This window comes from Furipterus horrens, unplaced genomic scaffold, assembly GCF_987537825.1.
Source record: "Furipterus horrens unplaced genomic scaffold, mFurHor1.1.pri manual_scaffold_12, whole genome shotgun sequence".
Classification (NCBI taxonomy): Eukaryota; Metazoa; Chordata; class Mammalia; order Chiroptera; family Furipteridae; genus Furipterus; species Furipterus horrens.
The window spans coordinates 85855708-85877852 of record NW_028327182.1 but is presented as its reverse complement, the minus strand read 5'-3'; the positions used below and the strand labels follow the sequence as shown (position 1 = coordinate 85877852).

Below are 22145 nucleotides of genomic sequence, written 5' to 3'. Positions count from 1 at the left end.
GGTTAAAAATCTCAAACTCTCTTTGTGGTGAAGAAATCTGCTTTTCATAAACTGTGGTTTCACTAACAAACTAGATCAGTAACATGTCATAAGTCAGTTTAAGTGAAGTCAAAGATTTTACAGCAAAGATCAATGTGCTCAAACTATGTGCCAACAGAGCATTCTTTGCTTCTGGCAAACTCTTCCTTCTTTATATAAACTGTATTAAAATGCTAATGCTCCATAACATTGTTTAGATTGGAATGCTCAGGTCAGTTTTTCAGAAGTTGCCATATATCCTATCAAATCTGTTGGAGGGAACGCAATAATGACATAAGAAAGTATTAAGTGACCTATGACATAGCTTCCTTAAAATAAGACAAACCCTGCCCAACTGCCGACAGAAACATTAAACATTCCAGAAACATATGCTCACCACTTGTACGTTTATATCAATACTAAGAATGCTGGAAAGAATTTGCTCTTGGACATGTCACTATAGCATAGTTGCATTATGAGAGCTGTAATTATATCTCATTTACAAGTTCTAACTTAAATATTCTATTTTAAGCATTTCATCATTCTGAAATGTTATGGCATTGTCTGGTGGAATATATGCTTTGACTCAACAACTCATGTGTGATGCCTTGTAATAAACAGATTTAATGCAAAATTTTAGGTTTGGAATTTCCTTTGGAAAAGTATAATTATAAGTGAAGCCTCTAGATTCAAAATGTGTAGGAATTTTTGTTCTATTTGATACTTATGAACTAAAATACCTTTAAAATGGTAATTAGCCATATTAGAACTTTACCAAAAGAAATAATAAAACAATTTCATAAAATTATACACACAAAAATGTCCATAATTATGTTGTATGTTATTGACCAAAAAAGGACAAATTTGTATCAATAAAGAATGCTTAATTATTATTTAGAATGTTATGTATATGCTATAGTTAATAATAACATTTTGAGGATGCACTATACTACAGTTAGGAATGCTATGCAACCATTAAAAAGATGGAGTGAGATCCTTGTACACAAACTGAATGATGCTTGTGATGTAGTGCATCTGGAAAATGGCAGTGGCAAACCAATATGGATAACAGATCCCAATCTTGTATGGCAAAATGTGAGGATGCAGAGGTAGAGATAAAGATAGGTAGGGAGACGGAAATGCAGATAAAAAATGACAGAAACAAGGGTATAAACCTCTCTGCATGACTAAATAAGAATATGCCAAGTCCTAACTAAATAGACACACAATTGTTAACAGAAGTTAATTTAAGAGAATAGAATTAAAAGGGTAGAAGCAGGGAACTTTTTTACTTTTTACCATACATAATTTTTATAAAAGGTCATAGAATTATGGGTGAAATGCATATGGTTAACAGAAGTACAAAAACAAAATAATATTTGATATATAAAGTACTTGAAGCGTTTTTTGCATGGCACAAAATACCTTTCATCTAGTTCATGATTATTACTACTTTTATGAAATGGAAACAAATATTGATAAAGTTGTTCAAAATATGAACAAGAGTTTCAATCAGCTACTCGATTCCTAATGCCAGTGCAGCTAGTTTAAAACAGATAAGCCTTTTGGAGAGAGACACAAGCCACATTTTCTTGTCTAAAGTATCAGGTGCCAGATTCTGAAAAGAGTTTGATTAATTGTTAGTATCTTTTAAACTATTTGTCAGCCATGGTGCCACCTTTAAGATTAGAGCTTGGGAAGGTGAAATAGAATACAAGCTAATAAAACTTTAATTAGAGAACTTTATCTGATGGTCATGTGAGTGAACCAGATCCTTTATTGAATTTATGAACATGAGTTTTTTGGTGGTTTTTGTTTGTTTGTTTGTTTTTGGTTAGGATATGATCAAGCTTCTAAGACTTGAAAAAAACTAAAAACGAAAACAAAGAATATAAGTGTGATCCTCAGAATATACTGAAATAGTACTTTGGAGATACTATACTTTAGATACACATTATTATTTCTTGAAACCTATAAATCTTGGCAGGCATTCATTGTACTGCATGATGTATTTTTTGTTGTTTTTCAATGATATTTCTGGCCATCCAGGATAACCACACATATATTTATTAGGAATTTCAATTGGAGGGGGCTGCATTTATAGTATATGTAAATATTAACCTTTTAAGCTAATAATTTCCCTAGATACGATGAAATATATCATTAAAGTGAAGCCACTGAAATCAACAGAAAACCAAGTAGATTATGAGCAGACATTAAAACTGAGCCAGCCAGAAGGTCATGTGGCATAGGACCCGTGCTTATAGGGCGTGGGTGGGTCTTTGGGGTAAGGCAGCTGGTTGAGAGCAACTCTCAGAGACAAATTCCACAGAAATCTGGAGGAGGGAGTCAGTCTAAGAAGTGGTCTCTTTTAACCAAATGAGATGTGAAGATGGAAAATATGTAGGCAAAGACTTGAGGTTAGACTTTTTTTAGAGAATTAGTGTATTTGTTCTTGATGGTGGTTTACTAATTAAAGAGAGTCCAAAATTCAGTCTTCTCTAGAGGCTATTTAAATAGTTCCCAAATTTTTGAATAACCATAATAGTTACATAAATGTATGAACATATTTTCATTTGCTCACATAGAACATAAGTCATATTCCAAAGGAAAATAAACTCCTAAAGATAATGCAAGGATGATCAGAACTTTGAGAAGACACCTAATTGCACATTTGAACAAAAACCTCACATTCTAACAATAACTGAATTTTATCATTTACACTACAGATTTGACTACCATCACAGAAAACCAGCATAACAGTGGCTTAAACAACATCTTTTTCTCACAGGCACATAGTATTTATATAAAAGTTGTTCTGGATCCAGGTGTAGGCTCTGTGTCTGCAAAGGCCCAGCCCTTTGATGGAAGTGCTTTGCCACTTGGAACCCTCGTCCTCATCCAACTCAGTGGGAAGAGGAAAGGATGTGGGCTGGCCACACTTCTATGTAAAGGCGGGGCCAGAAGGTGCACATTTCTCTTTCTTTCGTGTTTCATGGGCGAGAGCTTACTTTCATGGAGGCTGCATTCTGGGCAAGCAGATATCTGCTCACAACTCTATTGTTAAGGAGGAGATAACTCATAACATAAATAGGCTAATGAACAATATCCTAACATAAATATATTTCAGTATGTTGAGCTGTGAAAGGAATAAACGTGCTGTATATTTGTTTCGTAGAAATAACTGATGCTTTAATTTCACACTACAGAACAGCTTTCTATGTTAGGAACTCTTTTATATGTTGAAGTGGTGTTCATCAAATGATACACTTTTTCTTGCGGAAAAACTGTCCAGGAGCAAAACATTATACTGTATATACATAACTACTCTAAAGCAATATTACATTAGTTAGCAGTGTTTGACAAAAAAATCAAATGTTTTAGTTTTACCCTATTTTTTTAACCTGTATAAATTTGGGAAATTCACACCTATACCTAAAATGACCTGCTCATTCTTTTCTATGAGTTTTTTGTTCCTTCCATCTCCTAAAAGCCTACATGTGAGCCTATATGGGGAGGTTAATACTGACCAATGAGTGACACAAAGAACATAGTCAGACATGCAAAACATAGAATGGGCCAAGAAGAGAGGCCCGCTGGAGGAATATGAAACAGAAGGAAAAATTTATGTAAGAAATGTTTTAAAAATGGTTATGGCCCAAGAAGGTATATTGAATGACAGCAAGGACTAGTGGAAGAATTGGAGTTTGTTTATAACATAGAAGGAAGGAATGGGAAGCAGGATAAGTCTATTCAAGGTGAAGAAAAAGTAGGTTTAGAGTTGGGAGTACGCGAAACACAGTTTATTCTTGTATTATTATCACCACACCGTTGTCCATGCCCACGAACAATACAGTCTTGACCAAAAATTGATCTGTAGCAGGCTGGAATCAGCTTACATTTCAACATGATGAAGTTATGGCTGTCACCAACGGAAGTGTAACAAGGAGACAAAAATGTGAATTTGACTCCAGTGATTACAGAGCAGGTGGGGGTCAATTATTATTATTATTATCGTTTCACATAAGGAACTCTGGCTGTAGCTCCACCAGGCTGAAGATGAAGCCTTGATAAGTTCACATTTCAAGATCCACAAATGTTTTTACATTGGGGTTTGGGGTGGGGACCCTCCCCAATTTCCTCAGCCAAGTTAGTTGCTTGATTCTTTCTTCATTCATAGTGGACTTATTCTTATTCCAGTGTTTACTACAAATTTATTTGATCCCATATGCTCACTGGGAGCAATTTTGTGTCTATGCTAATTCAATGTTTTGTCTATAGCATCCATCCCAATGCTTAGAACCCTGTTTATAAGTGTTTGAATGAGTAAATATCCCTGTCATGGTAAAGGATTTATTTTCAGAAGACAATATCAGGTGTCACGAGCTCAACTTGTAAAAATGCAGAGGAAATTAAGTCATAAAACCAAAATCAGTGACCAAATATCCCATCCTTTACACCATAATCTCCTCTCTGTTCTTCCTGCTTGTTCTATGCTAAATCAGGATATGAGGAAACAAGAGAGAGAGAAAAGAATTACATAAAATTTGGATCTCTGAGACAACCTTCAAGTTTAAGATTATTACTACCCTTTGCCACAAAACTAATTAATTGTAACTAATTAGTTATACAGTAATCTGAGTGGTAAATATTATTTAGAATGTACTCAGTTGTCTCCAGAGAGAAGTGAGCTAGGGTGAGTGAAAATTAGGAAAATATTAGAATATTCATTTACATTTATTTTTAATTTCTCCTATAATTTTGTATACATTTTTAAAATATACAATATATTACTACAAAAGCATATGTGTTATAGTTTATGAGTAAATAAAAGTATAAAATCAAAAATGTTGGGGGGCCACTGGTTTAGAAATTCTCTAGCTTTTCCATTTAATGTCACTTTGAGGAAGTTGGGAATGGAGAGGAGGGACATAACAAGAATAATAGAATAAGAGGTTGATGACAAATGAGTATAGGAGACTGAGGGACTTTTGTTTACAGAGTATCAGACAATAGTAAATCTCTTTGTAATTTCTATTGTGAAAACCACATAAAGGAGGGAGATTTGTTGCCAGGTGCCTTTAAGGCAGAATAATATACTCTGAATGAAATGAAAGCAATTAGATCTGAACTTTTCTTGTTCCAGATATTTTTTTAAGTAGTTATGAAGTGTGATGGGCCTCTGTTCCAACAGTGACTTGGACCAAAACTGCAAATTTACATTATTAGTAACAAGATCATTAATAAGTTCACATTTATCCAACATCAGCTTTTATTGGAGCAAGAATTAATACATTTTATGATGTTATTTTAAATAATTAATAGGTATTTCAGAGCCAATTGCACATTAGAGGCTATGGTAATAGTGAAACATTTAGTTTCTTCCTCATGGATTTTTGTTACTATAAACCAGGACCAACTTATTAATCTTTTAATACCAACAAAACCACCATAGATTTTGGCTGCCTTACTCAAAGAACTGCCAATGTCCACAGAAGTTGGGATAAGTAGCATATCCTACATAACAGGGCCATGCCTCTCTTATCTGGGCACTAAACCCAGTGTTGCCAACAGACTCTGCTCGTTTTCTGGCTCATGTTCTTAGAAATAAAGCACTTCCTTGCTGCCAACAAGCTCTCTATTCTGCAGATAATTTTCTAACTGTCGAGAAAATTATAGTGCTACTTTAGAGATAACCTCACAATTCTCAAAGGAAACATAAGCAAATCAGAAAGTACACTTTTATTCTTTTTTCAGTTCTGTCTCTACATTGGCATAGGAATAAAACTAGTGATTAATGAACCTCTTCAATTTTTGGTTCTATTTTTTGAGCCAGTGAAACTTCAAAAGGATTTTCTGCTTTTTATATACATTCAAAGTTAACCCAGAGGTTTAAAAGAAATTAAAATAGCATCATAATTTGGTCTAGAAAATGAATAACTTGGTCTGAGCTTGATTTTCTAACCAAGAGATTAAGCTGGGATGAGGAGAAAGAACACAGTCTAAATTAAGAGGCCTTATTTAATCTTCTTGAGCCTTATAGTTCCCTGAAAAGTTGAGACAAGAGTCCCTATATCAGAAGACTGCTAGGGATGTTAAAGGAGATAGAAAGTGTAATGAAATAGCTACATCATACAACCACTGGAATGATCCATTTTTTAACCAAAATTTGAAGTGAAGACTTGACAGGTAAATAACCGAAGAATTGCAGAACTATATTGGGAAAGAAGTCGAATTCTAGCAAAATCTATATTCACCGCGTATATACCTAGCCAAGGTCATGAGCTACTCTAACTGGAAATCTCCAGAGTGCTGCTCAGCCCATGGGAAGTCTCCACAGCTCCTACGCAGAACAACGTAATTAAGCCAACGGACTCAGAAGCCAAACTGCTTCCCTCACTCACAGCTTGATAATCTCGCATGTTACTTACTCTCACTGTGCCTCAGTTTTTTTTTTTTTAATCTGTATCTAAAATAAATAAATAAACCATCTAGAATTCAAGATAGTATGAGTCCTGAAAAAAAACGATAGCTACGTTAATTTGCTCTTTAGCCAGCATTTGAGCAGTGAACAGAAAATTGAAATGAAGACCATGGCCAATTGCTTGATGACGAACGAAATGGTTCAACTATAAAACGATGACGAGATGAGATAGTGATTCTCACCAACTTTCATAGCCTCGTATGAAAAGTCACTTTGAAGAGGTTCCCAAAGGCATTTTTGTCAGAGTATAATGATGGATAATGGACTTCTTAAGTATTTGATAAAGATAAAATTTCAATCTGCACCTCACTTCAGTACAGATGAAGAAATTCTTTAATAATAAGAGCCCATATGCCCTGCGCCAAGATGTGACTTTTATGGATGCCAACATGGGAAGAGCGCAGAACTCAGCGACTGTGCTGTTCATCGTCCATTGCTACCTGACAGACTCGGAGTGGGAAAGATTAGTTCTCAAGCTCGGGGTGCTGTCCAACAGCCTGCATTCCCATCAGTATTTTTTAAATATTATTTGGATTAAAGGTGAATTTATGCCTCCAAATCCATTTGTGAATTTCTGATTGAGTTAAACTTTTTCTTAAGAGAAATGTATAAAGTCCAAAACTATAGTAGGGAACCTAAGGATAGAATCAGGATACCTAAAAATATTTGAATTCTACACATATAACTTAATACATATATAACTTATATGCAGATATAAATTAATTTTTAGTATCTGCAATCATCAAGCACAATCTGAGATGCAGTATTGGGCTCCCTGTAGTAAGTCAGTCTCTCTATTGAGACTTGGAATAGAGGAGGTGGGAAACACACAGGAATTAAGTGGAGGTTGCCTACCACAGGGACTTGAGCAAGTTGGTTGATGGTGCTCCGCTCCCACGTGTTTCTAAGGAAGTGCAAAAGGAAACCAGAAGTAGGCTCAGTCTGTGGACTATTTTCTCTCCCCTGACCCACCCCCAAAGGCACAGGGAAGTGGAGTTTGAGTCAACACAGTGGACCATTGCCTACCTTAAGAGACAAACAGCTGAGCTCTTGAGTGCAGAGTAATTACTTTTCACGGGATGCATCTGTCATTGTGTAGATGGAACATTCATTTTCAATTCATTCCTCAATAACATTCCTGGCATTCTGTCTTCATTTTGCTGTAAGATAGTAATACAAAGGTTAATGTCCTGTCACGTGTTCATTTACCCAACAAGCAAGGCATTGTTCAGTTGACTAGACCCTTGTAGGCAGCATCTTACAAAGCAATATGGGATGAGACTCAGACTTTGCTTTTCATAGGTTCATGGAACATTCCAGCTGGAAGAGGCTTTAAACATCCTTGCATTTCGCTTTAACTGGAATAATATGCGTGTATTGACAAGATCCAGGAGCTGTAATTTAGAGTGTTAATAGTGTTATGTTCTGTTACCAATGAAAAGTTGCAGCCCCACAGAGAAGATGCTGAGTTGCATATTATCATGAAAAAGCTATAATTTAAAAGTAATCAGAAAGAATTGGCCAACAGTAAATGTAATACAAACCTAATATTAAGGTTTTTTGAACGATGAAAGGAAATGTTTTATCCTTCTATTTCAGACATTTGTCCACTTTGTGTGCAAAAAATAAAAACAGCTTTGGGAATTTAACTACCATTTCAGGTATATGCTGACAAAAATATAAAATAAAAATTTAAAAACTGAACATAGAATCTAAAATGAAGTTTGTTTTTCTCAGATTCTCCTGGTTTCTAGTTTTTAATAAAAAGTTGCTCTTTCCTATGGCATGATTCTCTCTTAATTCAATTATTCTGTATTTTTTCCCTATGATCAACCTAGATTTTTATCATAAATATTATCCCTATCCACTTAGAAGTTACAAAGTGCTTTCTCTCAGATGTCCACAGTGTTTGGGTTGAGACATGATAATTTTAAACAAGCTGAAAAGTATTTCAAACAAGCTCAATGCTGTAAGGAGTCATTAAGGAGGCAAGGGGAAAAAGGAATCTAGCCAGTGAATTTCAGTATAATCATCATACGAATTTTTCTTTTAATCTTATTGTTAATCATGTATGTAAATTGCTTGATTTTTATAGCTAAAATCTGTCTAGACTAGAAACAAAAACTCATGCTAAGTTGTACATCAGCCTATTCTGGGCAATCTAAAATGGAAATAAATCTATTTTTCACATGTAATATCTTACAGTTATAATCCTAGATTCTCCACCCTGACCACTGAGATTATTTATTTTCTTAATAGAGAATAAATGAGCAATAATTGTATTGCTTACAGTAAGCCAGTTGGTTATGAAATTTAATTACTTTCACATAAATATTTTCATTTTTAAGGGGACCAAATTTACTCAAGAGGTGTCAATAGATATGTCACCACATTGATGTAGTGAGAGATGCATGTGACTGGCTGGTCCATTTTTGTACCTCCAATATTCCTCCCTAAAGTCAGAGAGCTGCACAGCACATAGGTAGCACTCTGGTTAATTTACAGAATGTCATAGCAAAGCTTCTTTAGGGGTGTGGATGATATATAAGAACATGATGCTGCAGGCCCAAAGAGGGGACATTTTTATGCTATTTGGTAGCAGCCTACACTGAAGTCACTTCAACTCTATGGGTTATTGTGAGAGGCCAAAACAGAATAATTCGAATAATAAAAATGGCCACATTGATTCTTGACAAGATAAGGGAGCTCAGGGAAGAAAAATAAAAGTTAGACTCTATTAAAGAAAAAAATAGTAGAAGTATGTTAAAAGAACCCAGAAACTCCTGTTATTGGAAGGAAATATAAAGCAACTACAAAGTCATGCTTAAAATACCAACGTGGTGGTATTTTATGTCCAGGGATTTATGCTGATGTGGTTCTACATTTTAAATCCAGGAGAGTTATTCTTGACAGTGTTTACAAGCAATTGTTACCATTTCAACTGCTTAACAAAAAAAAACTTGATTCCGGAAGAATTATTAGCAAATTATCAACTATTTCCTCCCTGAAGTTGCTTTCCGGGCCACTTTCAGAGGTCAGGTCATCTCTCTGCTGCATGTCAGTCATTAGGCACCGCCCCCCCCCCCCCCCAGCCCCACGGTCACTGGGTGCCCAGGTGAGAGACAGGCTAACATGCACTACTGTTCATTCTCCTTGAGGAACTGCTTATGTTCAACGTGACATATTTACCTTCTCCCACCGTTGCTGCCTGAGTTCTTTCTACGCAGAATTCCCTTATCACTTTGATAACACCCTTCTGCAATCTAACCTTCTTCTAGTGAAACGGAAACAAAAGAACTGAACAGGTACATATAATTAAGAGTGAGTCATAGGCCATATCTACCACCCAAATGTCCAACCCCATCCTTTCACTTAGGAAGGAGTTTAAATAAGCCAGATCTACTTTGAAGCAATGCAAAGTAAGTGCATCCATAGCTCTAAACTAAAGGAAATCAATCCATACAAATGTCATGTTTCACAAATTTAAAATGTGTATTTAAAACTGCTGTTAGATTTGTGTTGTTGCATGTCAACAGATACCTGTGGTGAATCATAGTTCTAGAAAGTTCAGATAAAATGTTAGAAATGATGTAGAAATGCCCCTGTGAGTTTAGCAATCACTAGCGATTGTTACAAAAATAATAATTCTACATCCTCCATATTTCTCATCTCAATTCCTTGGATCCCCCCACCATCTCTTGCTCTAATTACTGCAGCACCATCTTAACAGTTTCTTTGGGGCCAGCCTTAAACCCCACCGATCTGTTCTTCATACTGCAGTCCAAATTATATTTAAACACATACCAGGATATTAGATAAATTTTCAAGAACAGTCACAATCTGGGCCCTATTTACCTATAGGGTGTTAATATTGTACATCTCATCACATTTTACAGCCACATTAAATACCTCTGAGTTACTCATCATTCTCTCGCACCCAGAATGCTCTCTTCAGACCGCCTTTCCACTTTTGCCATCCTTCAGGTTTCATCTTACATGTGACTTCACCCAAAAAGTCTTCCCTGAGCCCCTCAGACTGACTTGGGGCCCCCTTCCAGGTGTTCTTTTTGCCTACTCTCAGGCCCTATGCGAACGCTAGCATGGCGCCACGCTATCTTGCAATGATCTATTTACATATCCATATTGCATTGGCAGAATAGTGTCTCCCCCAAAAAGTGTGTGCATGTCCTAACCCCTGGAATCTGTGAACATGGCCTTATTTGGAAGAAGGGACTTTGCAGATGAAATTAAGTTATAGATCTCAAACAAAAATTATCCTGGATTGCATGGGTGGGCCCTAAATCCAATGCCAAGTGTCCTTATAAAAGACAGAAGAGAAAGCCCAGACACAAAGGGGAAGGCTGTGTGAAGATGAAGGCAGACATCGGAGTGATGCAGCCACTAGCTCAGGGACACCTGAAGCCACCAGAGCTGGAAAAGTCAAGACAAGAATGAATCCTCCTTGGGAGCCTTCCGAGACAGCGTGGCCCTGCCAACTCATTTTAATCTCTGGCGCCAGGAACTATAAGAAAAAAAAAATGTCTCAAGTTTAAGGCACTAAGTCTGCAGTATTTAATTTGTTACAGCACCCTCAGAAAACTAGTGCACATACCTACACTCCAAACTAACGTTCCCGAAGGCAGGAAGTAGCAGACTCCTCCATTATTCACCGTTGTCCTTTTGATGCCTAGCATGTGCCTGGCATACGGGGTACACTTACTACACTCCTGTAGGATGAATAATTGAATGAAGGCAGCCACAGCATTTGTGGCGTTACCTTAGTACACGTAATAATTACTCTTTTTCCTGTCTTCTTGTTCCAGTGAAATCTCTTAATCACCTCATGCTATATTTTCTCATCTCTAATTCTATCGTACCTCATCGTCGTCGGCAGCCGTCCGTCTCGAGAGACGATGGTGTAGCTTCCTAAGAGTCTATCTGTACCGCCGAGAATGGCTGTGCAGTCCGACTCAGGAGTGACATGGTATCTGTCTCCTCCCGTGTTGAATCGACATCTTGCGATGATGCTGAAGCTACAGAGCCTGGGCAGGGTAATATGGAGGGTCTGCTGTTGCCCATGCAGCAGTCCCCCCCTCTCTTCGCAGCTGAAGGGTCCAAGGGAAAGACGGAGTCGATACAGCTTGGGTTCAGGTGCGCCGCAGGAGTTGCCGGTGTTGACAACAACGTCAAACCGCCTTAGGGACTCCGGCTCCGGATTTTCTGTCGGGGTTTACTCCCTTAGCCTTTCCCCTGAAGAGGTATGCCGCAAGGCAGCGGAGGTTTTTTGGAGTCAGAGTTTTCCTTCTCTGATGTACCCTGACTGGAAGATCGAACCAGCGACACAGCTCGCAGGCCGACGCTCAATCCACTGAGCTAAACCAGCCAGGGCTGGTACCTCATAGTTCTCTGAAAATTGTAATAAAAAATATATGTAAACTATAATGAATAACATGAGAACATTTCTACATAAAACATACCTTTTTCCATCTGAATTGATGAGAGTGAAGGGGATCCAGTGCCCAGTGTACAGACTGGGTTTAGATTGGAGCTGAGAGTGTGTATCTGTAACCAGAGCAAAGGTGAAGAATATGGAGTGTGTTCTCTGCCTGTAACTTTGCTAATAATATGTTCATGTTTTATAGATACAATTCCCTCAAATCTGTCTGAGAATACTAATTATAGTAATAATTTAATGGGAGGTATAGAAGCTTTTAATGTGTTGTTGGTATTACATTTTTGTGCAGCAGCCTGTTTCCCGACTATTGACTTTTCTTCAAGATTTAGTGATTTTAGTTGACCTTTCCAGGTTATGACTAAAGACAGTTGATTAGAATAGGTGATTAGTGTGTGATTTCTCTGTGATTCTTATAGGAATGCATCATTCATGTGTCCCCACTTGTCATGTGTGCACCCTATCCACATGCTCAACTAGGCATGAGGAGGAACTAATAAATTCCTCACTATCTCTCTGGTTTGTTTTTTCCCTTATTCTGACTCATTATAATAAGACTTAACCTCCATAAGGAAACTTCATCATCAGGTATTTCCCTTCATAAAAAAGCTAACCCAATCTCTTGGTTTTTTCAGATGAGGATCATATCCTCCAGCTCTACATTTAGTCCTTGTTAAAATGCTAAACTCATTCCCACTACTCTCATGAGCCCTGTACAAAGGCACTACAAAGTCATACTCTTTGGCCGCTCTGTGCTCCTAGAGTCTCTCAGTAGTCACTCTACACACCTGCTTGCCTCGTTCCAGCAATTACTGCTTAACTGTTCAAACTCATTCAATTTTCTTGAAGTTCTCAAAGCCACGTTCCTCCCACTCTCCCCAAAGAAGTCCTCAGTGAGAATAAAAGTAAAATGAGTGAAAGGTAATAATTTTTTAACATGTTTGAGAAAAAACCTAATAAATGCCATAATCTGGTTGTCCTTTATGGACTTAGAGGGCAGAGGCTATGTACTTCCCTGTCTAGTCTCAGGAATCAACATGGTATAGTGAGAAACAGGAAATTGCCTACAGGATGATGGATGGATGGATGGATGGATGAATGGATGGATGGGCAGGCTCATGGATGCATGAATGAGTGAGTCTGTCCTTCCCAACAACTGACTACAAAACTGTCTCCATTCAGTAAGATTGACACAGGAGGAAAGCACATCTCTTGCTGTGTGTCTGAAAGAAGGGAAGAGCATTCACTCACTATGATGTCTCTCATGTCCTTGACTCTGCTGCTTTCATCTCCCTTGAGTTCACATGCATGAAGTTCACATACATGAAGGAGTACATCCTACAGTAAAATTATGATTATTTGCATAAACATATATTTATGTTAATTTATTTAATCGTTAATTCACTCATTTAGCTTTCTTAACCATCTAACATTTGGGCCTTATGTTCATTGCCAGATAATCAAAGATGAATAAGTTACTGCCATTCTCCTCAAGAAACTCAAAAGTCTTGAAGCAAAAAGATTAATAACTAACATTTATGGTGTGTGCTCCATTAGTGTGGCAACCATTCACCTGGTTTGTCTGGACTGTTGTTCCCACATCCTGCCTCCTTAGCTCCCCACTTTCACTCTCTAACAGTCCCATTTAGGTGACAAATTACATGGGCACTCATGCACTAGCCATACTGAAGAGAATTGTGGTGTCAGTGTGTACGTAAAAATAAAAATGTGCCTGTCTCTTCTAAATCTAAACTTCTAAGAGACATAAGAAAATTCTCTTAAAATTATTAGGATATATTTGCTTGTGTTTTTAATATTCTTAATATTTTGAGAATCTCAATAAAATATTTTTGATAGATATAAAACTTCTAATAACTAGTATAATGCTTTAAAAGCATCATGAAAAATCAAGCTCTTACAGCTGGATGTTCACAGAAAGTCATGGGATAGCTAATATTCACAGAGCAAGAAATGATGCTAATTAGGTTCCTGAACCAATATTATAATAACTTCTTTTTTATTCTAAATTTCAAAAGTATAACATGCTTATTACTTTTAAATAAATCATTTCCCCCACCACAATTTGCTTCTACAGCTTCTTTTTGCTTTAGGACAACCTACTCACTCTCCTTATCTTGGGAAATGGTAAAGATAATGAGAACTAGCTACCTTATAGACATTTCCATACCCACACCCCCATTCAGAATTCAGTGGGGAACCAGTTAGGAAATAATGACCCGTGCATGTGGGAACTACTGAAAATACCAAATTGAAGGAAATGATGACAGTTTAGGTTCATGTTCTTTTTAGAGTCTGCATAATTCCATTCCACTCCGATTAGTTTTCTAAGATGACATCCTGGTCTCTTTCACTTCGCAGATTCAGTTCTTAGTGCCACGTACCCAGCATGAGTCAATCACTGACTTCAGCCGTAGCATCTTCTTCCAAAGCTCAAGCCGCCTCAGCATTGGTATCGGCCCAGTTTACCTCAGAGCCGAAATATCCCATGGAGTCTCCTCATCTCTGGAGGAGATTTTGTGGTTACAGCTCTGTCTTTCTCTTCATTGTGAAACTGCTACTGTTTATAATTTTTATTTTCTATGGTTACTATTCATAATAGGCTCTTTTATTCACTTTTTCTCTTTAATTCATTAAGTAAGTCCCCAAAGCTCTATGGTTTCTGGGCACATGCTAAGAATAACAGGAAATTCATTATATTAGCCATTATTTTTTATAGCCAAAGGCCTGATAAGAAAGATGGCCTTATGCTGGGTCCTCAGATTCTGAAAACTAAAGTTCTTTTAGTTTAGTTAGAAACAAAATTTAAAATCAAGGTTTTCTTCAGAGTAAAGATTTTCAGAAACAAACTTTAATTATTAAGATACTATACTGTATTATAGGTAGCATTTTTAAGGCTGTTTTAAAGAAAGTCAACCCTGATACAACATGTTTAAATCAAAAAGAAAAACAAGCTACAGGTATTTAGATATTTACTACTTTTTAAAATTAATATTATAGTTTGGTCTTCTTTGTCCAAAAAAATGCCATTATTATTGTGTCATTACCAAAATATGTTCTCATTCAGTCATTTAACTCCTGCATTTCGCTTTGGTATAAAATCACAAGAAACTTAATGACCAAGTAAAAGAAAACCAAGACAAACAATTTGGGGGAACTAACCTCAGAGGTATTTTATTCTAAATAAACCAGATTGACAAATTTTATATACATGTTACAGAACAGTAACAATGAATCTGTTATTGTTCCTTAAGTTATAATGGAGAGGGTACAGCATTAGCTTGGGAAAGAGTGTTGTTCTTATTCCAGCTCTTTTTTTTTTTTTTAAGACTTTATTTACTTATTTTTAGAGAGAGGAAGGTAGGGATAAAGAAAGGGAGAGAAACATCAATGTGTGGTTGCCTCTCACATGCCCCCATCTGGGGACCTGGCCCACAACCCAGGCATGTGCCCTGGCTGGGAATTGAACTGGTGATCCCTCGATTCGCAGGCCAGTGTTCAATCCACTTATCCCAGCTCTGCAATACCTCTGACCTAGAGCAAGTCTGTCCCTCCAGTGGCTTGTCTCCTCGTCATTTAAGGGAACATGTTGAAATAGGAAACCTTTCTATTTCTCCCAGCTCTTCACTTCCCTAATTCTCGCATACTTGTTAGATTGTGTTTGTATCTCAATGTAATGATTGTTGTTTATTTGTCAGTGTTTGCTCTCAAGCATTAGAATTTGTCACACACCAAGTTGTGACTACAACTGAAAAATTATGACAGTGTCAACTTTTTTTAAAAAGACTTCAGAATTTCTCTTTAGAAAATCTGTTTCTGGTTCCATGTGGATGGCTTACTTATAGATTCCACCTGAGCATTGGGTACACATCTTAGTCTGCTCTGGTTGCTATAACAAAATACCACAGACTGAGTGGTTTAAACAAAAGACTTTTTTTCTCACAGTTCTGGAGGTGAAAAGTCTGAGATCGGGGTACCAGCATGATCAGGTTCTGGGGAAGGCTCTTTTCCTGGCTATGGATGACTACCTTCTCATTGTGCCCTTATATGATAAAAGGAGGAAGCTGCTTTCTATTCCTTTTCTTATAAGGGTGCTAATTCCATCATGGGAACTCTATGCTCATGATCTCTTCTAAAGCTAATCACTGCCCAAAAGCTACACTTCTAATTTCATCATATGGGGGTGACACAAATACTCAATCTACACAAGTATCTCTGACATATCAGGGCAGCATATCACCTTCCAACCCTGATATGTAGCGTCACATAGACTGACTTTGGTGGTCCTCTAATTTCTTCATATTTGTCTCTTCAACTGTAACATCTTTAAGGCAAAGACAGGTTTTTCTTTTTTCCTGACTCCTGCAGTGACTACTAGTTAGGCACCTGATAGGTATTTATTGATTGATTGATTGACCCTCTGTAGTGCTAAGCAAAATATTGTACAAAAAAAGCTAATACATTTCTGAGGGCTTTGTACATAACACTCTGCTATAATACCCTTATTAAAACCATCACTATATTATAACACAATTTAATTATTTAGTAGTCAAGTTTTGTGTTGCTTATATTCATTCTTCTGCTACTAGAAGAATCTTTGCTACTAGAAGAAATGTTTGCATCACCCTGATTTAGCAAATGGCATAGTTTTGTCCTAGACACCAGTATTCCCTGCCAGTTTCAGGCCAGGGATGGTTCTCCCCAGTGAAGCATGACCTAGCAAACCATTCGGGGGTTGCAACTATGTCTTAAGACACTAATGCTGAAGACTTCTAGGGACACAAGCCAAGTGTAACAGTGTGTAAAGAAATCCAAAGGATTAATGGTCATTCACTCAAGTGGTATAATGAATTCCTATATAAGAATATGGGTTAATTTCAAAATGTTTAGGGTAAGTTATAGAAAACTAAACATTGAAAAAAAAACAAATATTTCTGCAAAATTTCCATCTTCTCAGTCCCTTACTCATTCCCCATCCCCAAGAAAATGAACAACCACTCCCTTCATTCAGTTGACATGTGTATGTAAACATACATGTATGTCTGTAGTGAGAACAGTGTTAGTTTCTTCTTGAAGTAGACACAGATTTTTAAAGGGACGGACACAGCTCCCAGCCTCTCAACCATTCCCTGGGAAAGTTAAAAATAAGCCTCACTGAAAAAATAAGTTGGCACTTGTTATTTGAGAAAATTGCTTTATTCCAGGAACTGCCTCATGGAGCAGAAATTTATTTACCATCTGTGTGGACTTTAAAAATTTTCCATCTTAACTGATACGCAACTGAAATAGAAACAGACGTTCGTGCGTAGGTTTTCCACAGGCCTCAAGCTTTTAAAGGGTGTTAGCTAAGAAACTTTTGGGATTTTTGTGGTCCCCAGAGTGAGAGAGCTTCATGACTGCTTCCTAGCCTGAGACCTCCTTCTGGGGAAGGGCCCCAGTCTGATGTCACCCAGTGAGGTCAGGAGCGACTTCAGGGTAGAGTAGAAGGGTAGCGTGGAAGGGGTGGGGGTATCTGTCAGAGAACATTCCGGGGGCTTTGTGGAAAGGCATTCTTTATTTTAAATGGCTATTAGAATAGTTACCTAGCACATTATGCTCAAATAATAAAGTAAAAATAAAAGTCCAGTGGCAATAAGTTACTTTTTTCAGAACTGCTTTTAAGTTATGTAGTCAGATAAGACAAACGTGCTTTTCTCTTTTTCAGCAGTATCAAAGGATTTTTTTTTTCAAATGTCTTATTAAATTCTTCCACAAGAGGAAGTAACTTTGTTCACTGAGGGAAAAAATGAGGTTGAATGGGTGGCTGAACACAAGTGGTTTTATTGTGAAGTAGTGCTTTATATAAACTGCAGAAAAATGAAGGGACATCCAATTGCCACTTTTTATACAAAATAAGCTTTCCGGACCGGGTGTTTTCCTACAATACTGAGCTGTTGTACCGTTATTCCAGATAATAGAAACTGAAGTTACTTACGTATTTATTTCTCTTCACAACTCATGCTTTCCTTCAGAAAAGTCAAGAGCTGGACCCTTTGTATGTCTGTAGACCTTAGCAAAGTAATACCACATGTCTCTGGACATGCAATTTTAACAACTATTAAGTCAAAATCATGTCAAAGTATGTAGGCTACATATTTCAATAGTATCTTCCAATAATTTCTTATTGAAAATTTAACATACAGACATAAATTTCAATAAAGCTTTTAGGATATGGAAAATTATACAACCTATTTATAATTTACCTTTGCAAGTACCGGTGATTTCTACCGTTTGAACGTGAACTTGTGCCAGCACCAGACCACAGCTCTTTCTATGCACTATCTCATTTCGTCATCACAGCAGCTTACAGATCAGCTATACAGAAATAGATAAAAAACTGAGGCCTTGACAAACAAGAACATACTTCCGGTCACAGAGCAGTTATGTGTTAGAGCCATTACTCAGAGCTCAGTGAGTCAGGGCTCCAAAGCCCATTATTCTGGCCAGAGTACAAGTTTGCAGGCATTCATGCAAAAGCCCAATTCTATAGGATACATATGATTTTTTTTTTTTAAGAAAAGCAGTATGGATCTCAGCTTTTAAGGTTTTACTTCATATATAGAAGAAGACTTCAAAACTTCCAAGACTGTTTTTTATTTACAAAAGTGGAAAGAGAGGGACTTTTACTCTTTGACCCATGCCTTAAAAATGGACCTATGAAAATCTAAAAAGCAGAGCTATTATTCAAAGTATAATCACGGCCCCGTTCTTTCTCACTCCTAGAAAAATATGCTGCTCTACAAAATTTACTAAATATTTTTTTAAGTTTAAGAGAATGGATTTTGGAAACTGACAGGACTTGGTTTGACTCTTAGATGCTACCACATATTAGACTGCGACACTGGGAAACTTATTTGATCTATGAGTCTCAACATCTATCTCTAGCATTGGAATAACAATGAGACAAGTGTGGAAAATGATTATCATGAAATTTGTCACAAAGGAGGCAAAGGAATGGTGGCAAAGCTGATGATGATGATCTGACTCATGGGAACTGCGAGTAGGCAAGGGCAGGTAAGTAGGAAAATACAAGAATTCTGCCATATTCCTGAAAAACAACAATTGCTGCTACAAGAACAAGACCTCTGATCGCATCTTTATTCTTCCTCCCATTCGCATTTGTGTATTACTGCTTTGCACAATTATTTTGCATGTTTTAATAATAATTTTAAGGTTAAAAAAAGAGTATGGAATTGAAATTTAAAAAAATAAAACCAATAATTCAATCTCTTAAATTGCTGTTGTATCTCATGCAAGTTAGCTTTTCTACGTCAAAATTTCTTCAAGGTAAATGTGTGATAATAACTCTAACTTTACTGGATTATTAAAATAATTGAAGGGAGACTTCCCCTTACAGCAAGCTTGCCCAAAAGTAACATCTTTTTTCAGTTCACCTAATGCCTGGAAAAGACAGACTCTTTCAGACTCCATTGTTGTCACAGGGATGGGCAAGAGCACCAACAATGATCTCTCCTAAAAACATGACAAGGACATGAGCTGGAACCTTGTTAGGAACCTGAGAAGTAAGCAGACAGGAAGAGCAGGGTGACCTGGGGACTGATGTCAAAACTCCAACTGGGAAACTGAACCTTGAGTCAGCCTCAGGATGGGAAGGGGGCCTGGCATTGCCCAGCTGGGCTAGGAGCCTCAAGTTTGATAGTGTGTCTGCTAGCAACCGACAGAAGCAATACCTCATTGGCAAAAATTTTCTGCAATCTCTTATTTAGGCCCACGGAGTTCCCAGCTATTAAAATCAACCAATGAGACCCAATACAGATTATAAAACAGAAAAGATAGCTGCTATGACTGAGTGTAGGTCAGAAGAATGGTGATCTGAATTTTAAAAGTCAAAGTGCCTTGTACCTTTCAAGAAAGTGGAGATTGAATTAAGACTTTTTTCACTTTAAAATTTTCAATGTAAATTTGCCATGCTAAAAATAAATGGAAAAATTTTAAGGATAATCACTAAAGGAATAGAAATAAAGTAAATAAATTTCAGAGAACAAAATAAGATTAAAAGTCAACCAATATCCAAATACAAGAAAAAAATATTAAAAGTAGAATAAATAAAATAGAAAAATGTTAAAATGGTATAACAAAATCCAACTATATCAATAACCACAATAAATATAAATGGACTTTAATAATCAATTAATAGTTTATTATATGAAAAATAACTCTAGCCAATTGCTGTTTAAAAAGATATGTAAAGCATAAGGGCTTAGAAGGTTTGGAAGGAAAAGAAAAATAATTGATTAAAGCTAAATACAAATGAAATAAAGACATTAAAGATAACAAATTATTTAAATCACCATAAAAATGTCACTAATAATGATAAAAGTTTCAATTCTTTATGAAGATACAGTAATTTTATTTGTTCAAATATACAAAAATAATAGACTTAAAATATATCAAGAAAACATTAAAATAAAACTAGATAAGAATTTTGAAATAAATCTACAATTTTGATGGGAGCCTATAAGGTCTCTTAAATGTTGAGAATACAAGTGAAAAGTTAAATAAATAATTTTAAATAAATACATAATAAAAATTTAATCAACACAATCATCAAGCTTACTCTGATGCATACCCAAAACTATGACACACAATGATTAGAACATATGTGTTGTTCTCAATTGCACATTGTGAAAATTGGCATTATAATCATGAAATGTATCTCAAGGAATTTCACAAAATTGCTATAACAGAAACCACATACTCAAAACACAATGCAATTAAGTTAGATATTAAGGTAGAATTTAATAATAGAAATCCCCATATATATGGTAATTAAAACATATTCATACTAATAATTCAAGAGATAAAGAACCATTCATGACTGAAAATTTAAAAATAACCATCAGATAATTGTAAAATAGTAGGGTGCATTTAAATATGTGGGGTGAAACAGTACCAGCAAATTTGAAAGGAAATGTTAAGCCTTAAAATCTTACATTATAAAAGAAGAAAGGTGGAAAGAGAGAATACAGTGTAAACTTTAGGCCAATAAATTTGAAAAATTAAAAGAAATAGACAAATTACTAGAAAAATACAACTTAATTAAACTTAAGCAAGAAAAGATATAATCCTATAGCACTTTTCAAAATAAAAGGTCTTTAAAATTCTTCTACAAAGGCAACACCAGACCCAAATAATTTTACAAGCAAATTCTACTCAGCTTTAAAAAAGAATCATTTCAATCTCTTGTAAACTCTTCCGAAGAACAGGAAAGAATAAATCTCACTCATGAACATAGATGGAAGAACATGAAAAAAATTCAGCAAACAAAATTCACAGTATGATACAAGACAAAACACCTTGACCAAAATGGTTTAATCCCAGGGACAAAAGAGCGGTTTAACATTATAAGAGCTAAATATGTCATTTTAAATATTCATTTATAGATTAAAGGAGAAAAAAACATATGATCACCATAAGAGATACCAAAAAGCATTTGGCAAAATCCAATATCCATTTAGTTTTCTTAAAATAAGAAAACAAGAACAGACTAGGACCATCTTAATCTAAAAAAAAGTGGTATCTATTTTTTAAAAGCCTACAACAGATAACATTTGTAATGAGGACACATTATCATGGCATCTCTTCAGCTTTACACTGGAGAGCCACACCAATGGGAGTTCTTCATGGCAGCAGCCATAAAAGGCAAAGAATTAGATTTTTTGCAGCTAATATGATTATCTATTCAGAAAATACCACAAAAATAACAAACCCACCAAAAATGTAGAAAATGTGAATGTTTAAATTTATCATTTATGAACACAACAAGATCTATAAGGTAAAAAGAAGTAAATATGTGTTATACCTTTGCATGTTTATACTTTACACAGAAAATGCTACAATTTTATTGAAAGATATAAAGAAGATCTAAGTAAGTAAAAAGATACATCATATTCACAAATAAAAAGCTCAATATTTTAAAGATATCAGTGCTCACAACATTGGTCCATAGACAATTAAAATCAAAGTCCAACAGGGTTTTTTAAGAAACTTGACAAGCTGATTCTAAAATATATATGGAAGAACAATGGACAAAGTATAGCCAAAGGATCATTGAAGAAGTAGTGCAAGGTGGAAGGACTAGCTCTTCCAATTGTCAAAAAGTTTTAAATATAC

The 22145-nt window shown here is 36.1% G+C and overlaps 1 protein-coding gene across 1 annotated transcript in view; it reads left to right on the top strand.

Moving 5' to 3' along the window:
- The window catches only part of LOC149996539 (rho GTPase-activating protein 7), a 349033-nt gene that overhangs the window by 15877 nt on the left and 311011 nt on the right, over positions 1-22145 (top strand). The gene's annotated exons all lie outside the window — the stretch shown is intronic.